The sequence below is a fragment of the Anas acuta genome, chromosome 1, assembly GCF_963932015.1.
Source record: "Anas acuta chromosome 1, bAnaAcu1.1, whole genome shotgun sequence".
NCBI lineage: Eukaryota > Metazoa > Chordata > Aves > Anseriformes > Anatidae > Anas > Anas acuta.
Window position 1 is genome coordinate 20348967 of NC_088979.1, and position 9208 is coordinate 20358174.

Below are 9208 nucleotides of genomic sequence, written 5' to 3' on the forward strand. Positions count from 1 at the left end.
AAGAAAGGGATTGCATGGTTTGACAAACAAGAGTCGTGAACTCAGAGGAATGAATGTGAATTGATAATTAATACAACTGTGATTTCTAATGGCAAAGACATAAGAGGCAGTGACTGGAAGCTGAATCTAAATAATAATGATAGGTAATATAAAGTCAGGATATTTGTGGTAGAGAATGTGTAGCACTATTGGTTTTATGGGAAAGTGTGAGATAAACTGAGAGCTGCACTGCCCATCTCCTCAGAAGAGACCTGTTGCTTACTCCAACAAATTTCAGATTAGTTCTTATCTGTGTATTTCTATTACTTTGTTACTTTCTCAAATTTTTTTTAGTCTTAGAGTTCCTTACAAAGCCTAACTGAGTTTTCAAAAGAGGCTTTTTATTTCTTAGCCATTTATAAATATCTTCATGGAGAGAATATCCTTGGAGACCTCTTGGAGGCATAAGCCAGTCTCTGGCAGGTGAAGTTAAGTGGTTCCAAACTGGGTGTAAGACACGTGCTTTAACAAGTGTAATTAACATGCAGAGCAGTTCGTGATGGCTAGCATGAATTCTGTACCATGTTTTTTAAGATTCACATTAGCTTCAGCAAAATTTATGGGTTTGATGTGGAAAGCTGAGGGTGAATGTCTACAAAAGGCTAAGCCATGCTGAGACCCACAGCTAAGCTGAGCAAGATAGATGCTTCGGCTGTATATAAACACAAAGATGTCCTACAAATACTGACTGTAACATACCTGGAAAAAAAAAAAAAAAAAAAAAAAAAAAAGATGTTGACTCATCCTTTTCCTATACAAGGCTGGTCAACAAATTGGTCTGGCCATGTAACGTGCAACGGCAGAGATGAGGAAATTGTCTTTACAGGCCACGATAAATTGATAAAATCTGTAAGCAACACTTCAGTGGAAAGGGCTTATGCTAGCGTGCTCCAAATAAAGGATCCACACAGTCCTGGGATTGCCTGAGCTACTTCTGTTATTTATTCACTTGGCTATTTTGGGATTATAAAAGTTTTTAGGATGATAAAAGTTTTCCAGGTAGCTGAATGAAGATCACAGATGTAGCTGGCAAGCGTTGAAAAGAAAATATTAAAACCAACATCAACAACAGGTAACTGGAAAGTTAGGTCACAGCAAGAGGGTCTGCCAGATCCCAAGCAGCCAAGTACCTGTAGACACTTAGACAAGCAGTGAAATCAGAGCTTGCACACAGTGGAAAGCACATCAAAAAGCAGATCAGTATTTCAGCCGGGGAGATTGACTTAATGGAGGGGATGAGATAACTGAAAAGCCCCGTGACGCTTCGCAGGTCTGCACAAAGCAGCAGGAGGTGCGTTTATTGCTGCTGTACCCCTCTGCACTGATAAAGGCAGCTCCGTGACTCCCAGCACGGCTGGGATCACAGTGGCATCGCCCTGCCAAATGTAAAAATGAAATAAAGAAGAAAATCAAGAGAGAAATGGGGATTGAAGCAGGTGTTTATGTTATTTGCAAGCAAACTACAAAACAAACTCTGTGTGTGTTCTTAAGACTATCACACACATTTGGTTGTATCAGATATAACACAAATGTCATCAGCAAGGCTACACTATTTTAATCCACCCTACCAAAAGAAAATAAATAAATAAATAAAATTTTTCCTGCTTGCATTGCTTTCTAGTGCAGCGATGTTTCCTGCCCTTTCTGCAAGGTAGGCCAAGCCCTTAATCCAATACCACTCATCCTCGCATGAGTTTAAGATCGCATGGCTTTCCCCTTTGTTGTGGGCTCTTTGAGGGCCTTCGGTTTGCATTCCTGTGAAGTCCCTCCAAGCAACAACCTTCATTCCTTTAATTAATCCTCTTGCTGACTGTGGCAGTGGAGGTTGAGCTTGCTACCTGCAGCACATTCCACTTCAGACACTGCTGCTTTGTTTCGGCCGTACACAAACGAAAAGCACTGAAGCGAGCGAGCGCTGTTCCCGGAGCCACAGAGCAGGCTGAGGCTGCATACTGCACAGCCATACGATGCCCACTCTGTGCTGGCGGGGTGCAATTTCATCCATATTTAGTTTTGGTGTGAGCGCTGGTAAAACCCACTGGCTCCCCACATGGCAAATGAGCCCTTTCGATGACATCTGATAAAGCAGTGCTTTCAGCAGGGTGAAATAATGGGGGCTGGATGTGGAGCAGGCCTGCTGCCCCACACAAGAGCAGCGATTGATGGGATTAGTGGGAATGTTTCCTAATAATATGCTGATGGGGGTGGCTGGTGGGGGCACACTGTGGCTCCTAACTGGTGACACCACTTCAATGGAAGGTGATGTTGAGGAAGATTTAGCTTTTCCCATCATTTGATTTTTTAATCCTTCCTTATCACAGTTTAATATTGTTGGTCAGTCTGATAAAGGGGAGTTTGGCTTGTTCAAGAGGTTATAAATGAGATTTTTCTAAAGCATGGGTGGAAAAGCACTCACAAATAACGCAGCTTGCAGGAAGTTCTTTCTCCGAGCCTCAGTCTTTGTGACGATTTCTGTTGCTGCTGCCCAGCTCCCAGTTTCAGTCTGTGGATGGACAACTCACCTGCTACTCAGCATGCAAAAATTGTCATTATTGTAGGCTCAACATATCAACTTCCATGCTGTAATCAATTAACCGGCAGCACTGAGTTAAAGCCTGGAAAAAAATGAAACCACTATAATTCAAGAAATCACATTGATTTGCCCAAGATACGTATCAGATAGTTCATTGGAATGTAATGGTAAATATAAATACAGAATATCCGTGTGTTCATAAGCATATATTCTACAGTGGAATAAAATAATAACCAATTTAAAAAAAAAAAAAACTTCCAATTTTTTGCTCTTCAGTGGGAACATACCAGAATATTCACTGAGTAAATGCAATTTCTCCACCAATGTCAGTAGCATCTGAAGACCCTGGTCCATAGGAGCCATCTGAGACAGGGCACACAACCGAGGTGAGGCTGATGAGCACCAGGCGACCCCCCCATAATGGCCAGTGAAGGCAGAAATGCGTACGGCTGCATTCACCAAGTGACCTAACAGCCCTGTCTGCACACACCCAGAGGCTCCCGGCCATCGTTTTCACCAGGTCTCCACTGACAACTGGATTTTAAAATCCAAAGTAAAGGCTGAGTCCACAGCTACCTTTTCCCTAACTTCACGTTTACTTGAACTTGCATGAACTCTGCACCTGCCCAGTGCAAATATGTATTTGCAGGAGGACAATGAATTAGCAGAATAGCAGCATTTACTGAACCATTTCAGCTCATACATTGCAAATGCCCTTTCTTGTGTACTTTTGCTGACTCTTGCTACATAAGGTAGCAGAGTTTAACCTGAGGAAATCCACATATCTGTTGGGCAATTTGGTTCACTCTGTTCCAAGGGGAAAAGAAAGTTGTTGGCCAACGTGATGCCATTCCATGTCAGTAGACCCAACAGCACTGGGTCCTTTGTCATCGATACCGCAGATTCAGCTTCACCAAACTTTATTCCTAAGGATGTTCAACAATAAAAGCCAAGGGGACCCCACATCTATTCAAGGGGGAGAAGAGCTTTCTGACTGAGATGTCAAAATAGACATATAACGGTCTACCAAATAAAACTTGCAGTATGTTTTGTCAAAATTCCTCCCCTTTTTTTTGAAGTTTTGAGATGACAAATTGAAATAAATAATAATAATCCTTGCTTGAAAAAATATTTGCATGATGAAAAAATACTGTGGAATCAGATAAGAGCATTTCCTCCACAAGGATTCGTGCAGCTACCCTCTGTGTTAAACCCTAAATAATTTGAAACCCTCAATAAGAGATCAATCTTTTGATCAATTAAGATCAATCTTTAGCTACATTTTAAACTTCAGTTTATTATTATTATTATTATTATACTTGAAGAGGACTAACCTATTCATGTGGACGAAAACTCCTCAAAATTATTTTCACACATCTTTAACTAGCAGGACAGACGGGCTCAGGCAGACAAAACTTGAAGCCTTTCAGATGATAAAACACCTATTGTCTTGACGGGATAAAAAGAAGCAAGCCTGTGGGTTCAGCTCCCCCTTGTTATTTCAAACAGGCTCTGGGACCTGCAGGGAAGAGCTCAAGAATGCCATAAGTTACATATCCTGTGGCTTTCAACAACAAATAGATAGCGTCTGAGTTTACTCAAGGCATTGGCAAGTGCTGTATGAGAGATTCCCAAAAATATCTGTCCACCAGATGATGCTTCCTAATGCACACAATGCCATCGAGCAGGTCTTGCTGCAGTTACAACTAGAGGATTTCTTTTCCTAGAGCAGAAGCCTTTTCATTTCCTTTCTGTTGCAGCCTGCTACGTCCAACCTGCACTGCCAGTCTCCCAGCTGTGCAGAGACCAGCTGTAAAGGAGCTTGGAAGCCAAAATACCCCTCAGGATGCAACACTGCACCTTCTGCAGGTGTATCACTGTTGTAATTGCAAGCTAGAAGCAAAAAGAAAGAAATATCTGTTAGTTGGGAAAAAAAAAAAAAATATATATATATATATATATATATAATTATATATATATGAGATTTTAGGGCTTTATATATATATATATATATATGTAAGATTTAGGACTCTGCTTTCTGTTTGCTTACTCACTTTGCCTGTAGTTCAAGGTCTTCAGCTGCTGCAGCTCTGAGGATGTGCCTGCAATCCCCACACGATCCTAGGGAGCAGAAGTTACCTTTCCATCTGGCCTTGTTATAACTTATCTGCAGGAGCTGAAGGAGGTGTAAATGCCAGGCAATCTCTGTTCTTTCCCCAGTTACCTCAATTTGTGGGGGACAAAAAAGGATTATCTCTATTTAAATTTTTCTTGTTACATTACTTAAAAGCTCCCCTTAGTGAGACTCCGATTTTATTTTCTCATGGAATAGAAAAGTGCCTTATCCCCAGGCCCAGGAATCAGGCCAGAGACACCAAAACATCCCCAGCCTACGCCAACAACCCATTCTGCAAAAAATCTGTCCTTGTGTCGTGGTTTATGGGCAGTTCAAACAAAAAAAGAAGGCAGCTGGAGACAGGAGGAAATAACTGCACAAAGATTTACACTGTGGAGACACTCAGCAAAGCTCCCACTTGGGTGTGAAGGTTTTGCCAAATAACCTCAGGCTGCTCAGGGGGATGTGCAGGAAGGAAAACCCCTCTGATCACTGCAGTTCTCCTGCCCCTGGTGCATACCTGTCACTGGAGCTCCTTGCTCTTGATGGAGACTCGATTTTGTGAAGCAGGCACACACAGCACTGACCCCTCGTTCCTGATGCACCTGGGTTTGTCCTTGCACCCCCCACCTCCTCCTTTAGGGCTCTTCCCCTCCTCCTTTATGGCTCTTCCCCAGCATTCTGCTTTGTTCATTTCCCTGTCGCTGCTTCCATTTGCTGGCACTGCTTTGCCTCCTTTTCCCCAGGTGTGTTTCCCATTCTCCTGCCTCCCCTAGCTGGTCCCCTCGCCTATCACCACCTGAAAGCAGAATTTAAAGCAGGTTTAAATCATGGGGATTTCATCAACCTAGGAGATGTAACAGAGTGCACAGCTGTCTCAAAGGCTTTGTTCCCATGTCAAACCAAAGGAAATAAAAGAAGGAAACCAAAGGAGATACAGGTGCCCAGTGGCAGTGCCAGCTGCTCCCTGTGTGGTGCTCTTGGAAAAGCAGTCAGTGTAAATGCAAAACTGACCTGCCAGGAGTCCAGCTGGTTGGGTTCCTTCTGCCCACATCAAAAATGAATCTAACAGCCGAGCTTAACAGCTTAAAATGGTGATTTTTAAGCACTGGCCTTAACTGGGATTTTTGTTCTCTGTGAGAACCAGAGGTGGGGATTTTGTCACAGCAGCCGATAAGAAAGAGCCAACCAAATGGATTCCTAACAATTGCCAGTATTTTACTTACCATAAAGTGCTGCAAAGACTTTTATCTATTCCAGCAAGGACATGAGGGAATTGCGATGGAAACAAAAACCTGCCTCCCGTTTTTGTCCGGAGCTGTCACTTTCTCTTCCCTGAGATAATCGTGCTGCAAAATATTACAGCAAAATGAGCGATTGTTGGCATCAGATCTGTTTTGCATGCTCCTGATGCAGCGTTTGCCCTCATGCAAGGAGCAGGTGAGCCAAGCGGCTGCATCCACCCATTGCTGGGATGGGGCCGTGCTGCTGGCTGCCTGCTTCGATCCTGGGTGGCAAGCACAGCCCTGCTACTGTGGCAGCCCGCTGCCTTTTTGCACTTTGCAAACTGTTCTGCTAAATTTGCTCAAAGCCTTACAGGGGGTGAATGGGGCTCATGCAGGAAGCAGTCTGTGGTGCAATGTGCTGCTGTGTGAAGCTTGGCATTAAACAAGTGTCTGTGCTTTGGTGCGTTTGGCTCTGGCCCTTTATTAGGTGATGGAGTGGGAAAGTGCAAAGCAGTTTCAGTGAGCGAGCCCTTTTGTTAGCACTGCTCCTCCACTTCCATCAGCTGAAGGATGTACTCCTGGGTGCAATTAGTTTGCAATCTGTAAAAACCCAGATTCAGATAGGGCTGGAAATATTGCTGTCACCAGCTCCAAGCTCTTGCAATGCCATCCTGCGTTAGCAGAGTCGCTTCCTCTGGCTTGGGGTCACAGCTCACGACGAGCCAGCTGGCAGCTCTGAGGGCAGTTAAGTCTGCATCTCACCCAGAGGAGCAGCTGGGGCTGCAAGGGCACTGCCAGAGCTGCAGGAATTGGCTGGTGGCAAAGCTGCAGTGAGAGCAAGTGTGGGTGTTGGAGCTGGTGTACCTGTGTAAGCCCAGAAGAACATATAAATCACAAGGGCTTAGCCTCACCCAGGAATCTGGCCCCACACCTGGAAGCCAATTTGCAACCTGTGTGCTTGGAGTAGTGCTGCAAAACCAAAGAGGTGGAGATGCCCTGTAACAGCAAGCAGCCTGCGTTAGGCAGCACAACTGCAACAGGGTGGCTGCAACGAGAGCAGGTCAGGAGCTGGTCTTGGTTTTGCTAGAGCCACCTGCAGGACTTCCCTGGGGACCTGGCATTTTCTTTTTCAAGTTTATATATATATATATATATATATATATGTATGTATATGGATATTTGTGGGCATTGGGATTACTCCTTGGCTGGACAGCAGAAACTTTTCTAACTAATGCAGGTGTCATCAAAGGCCGAGGAAGAGCACATTTTCCAGTTAAAATATGTTGAGCTGTGAAATGAAACTGCTCTCCTAGCACCTTCACTTTCCCTTCACAAAGAGGGACAGGACAGCCTGTGACTTCACTGCTGACAGCACAGCAATCCCCTGCATCCTGTGCGTTTTATCTTCCTTTTTAATGCCACCTGTGGGTTTTCTACAGGTGGACCTGAAATTTCAGCCCTTGGCTAATGAAAGTGCAAGGGAAGGGCTGAGCCAAGCACAGCAGCCCTCTCCCACTCGAAATGAAGCACCACTGATTGCCTGATGACACTGGCACTGACAGGGTCACGGCAGGGCTGGGGTTGGAAGGGGAAGCCCCTGGTGCCCCCCCTGCCCAAGCAGGGACACCCAGAGCAGGCTGCCCAGGCCCACGTCCAGGCGGCTTTTGGAGCTCCCCAAGGAGGAGACCCCACAGCCTCTCTGGGCAGCCTGTGCCAGGGCTCCGTCACCCGCCCGGCACACTGAACACCAGCGCTTTTTGCCTGGGCAGATGACAGCTGTACAGTAGCCCAAACAATCCCTGGGAGGTGCTGCTCTGTGCTGGGAGGCTAGCAGGATATCTGTAACGATGCTGTGAAACTTGGATCAGCCACCTCTTTTCTTTGCCTGTGTTGCCACTACAGAAACACTCACACTAGGCGTGTTTCTGGTGCTCTGTTCCATGCCTTCTCCAATATTTTGGACATGTCCCATTACCAGCCCTTTCTGGGATGGTCATTATCCGGACACAGGGCCACCACACACATCTGTACTGCCAGCTGAGCTGCTCACACAGGGTGCATCTGCAAACTGTGTGGCTGCTTATTCTTCACGTCCTTTTCTATATTTAGGAGATCTTAGTGTACACAACAAGCAGCCAAAACATGGGAAGAGCAAGCCAACATCAACACGAGTCCTGAGTTCAGGAATCCCTTGGGCCTGCAGCTAAATGATGAGGGTGCGATGGCAGCTGTACCCACAGTGATTCCGTCCCCAGGAGCAAATGCTTATACCGTGACTTCTAATGGCATATTCAGTTTGGAGTCAGACTCAGTGATCCTTGTGGGTCCCTTCCAGCTTGGGATAGTCAGGTTTACTGCCTTGGGCAGCACTTTTGAAGTCCCACTCACAGCAGAAGTGACTCAGCCATTAGCAGCTCTTTATGCTCCCAAGTCACTCGAGATCTAAATTTAACAGGATTCCTGCAGACAAACCCAATGCTCCTGGCCCAAAGCCCAGCAGGAACAAACCCCACCGGTCCCAGGGACCTCTGGGTGCCACAGGGAGGGTGAAACAGGAGCCCTGGGGAGCCCTGCCATGGGGAGCGGGGAGCTCCCAGCCAAGAACAAGCACAACAGAAACACTGAGGGAGCCTTGAAGCAAGACCTGAAGCTCACAGCTCCAGTGCTGGGTCCTGCGGAGCTCCACAAAGGAGCTGCATGTACGGGCACATGAGGTTTGTAGGTAAATGGGATTTCTGTCCCTGCCTCGGTGAGGGTATCTGACCCTGCTGCAGGTAGACGTGGAGCAACTCAGTCACTGCAGTGCCACTGAGCTGCCCTTTGTGTAGCGTCTGGTGGACTTTGGGTACACTAGGATAGCTGCAGAAGATGTTAGATGCCAGTGAAGAACAGATTGCTCATTTTAACAACGTGGTTAGTAAGATCTAATTGTAAGAAAGTCTCCTATTTTAATGAAGTACAAAGACACTAGAGTATCTTTTGCATTACCCAGATGGAAACAATTCCACTGAGTTCCACCCATCCTCACAGGATTTGGCTGCAAATGCTTCTACACACTTATGAACATTATGCAACAATTCAGCCACTGAAATGAAATTCTAGCGCACATCATCCCACACACATTCATGAAAGGGGGACTCTATCTTGCTCCTCTGTGCAAAGACATTGACACAAATCAACTATTTGTCACATAACAGCACTATCTTCACAATCAAATATCGATACCAAATCCTTGCTGTTAAAATCCAAATTTTTTCTACAAGGCAAGCAGGACTCCCTAAGTCCCATGATGAC

At 45.5% G+C, this 9208-nt stretch overlaps 1 long non-coding RNA gene across 1 annotated transcript; it reads right to left on the reverse strand.

Moving 5' to 3' along the window:
* Positions 1–748: 748 nt before the first annotated feature.
* LOC137851023 (uncharacterized) lies at positions 749–5513 on the reverse strand. Its single transcript, XR_011092960.1, has 4 exons — positions 5209–5513; positions 4627–4748; positions 2860–4465; positions 749–2654 (listed from the first exon to the last, which is right to left on the reverse strand). It is a non-coding gene; the product is annotated as an uncharacterized lncRNA (long non-coding RNA).
* Between the last annotated feature and the right edge of the window lie 3695 nt (positions 5514–9208).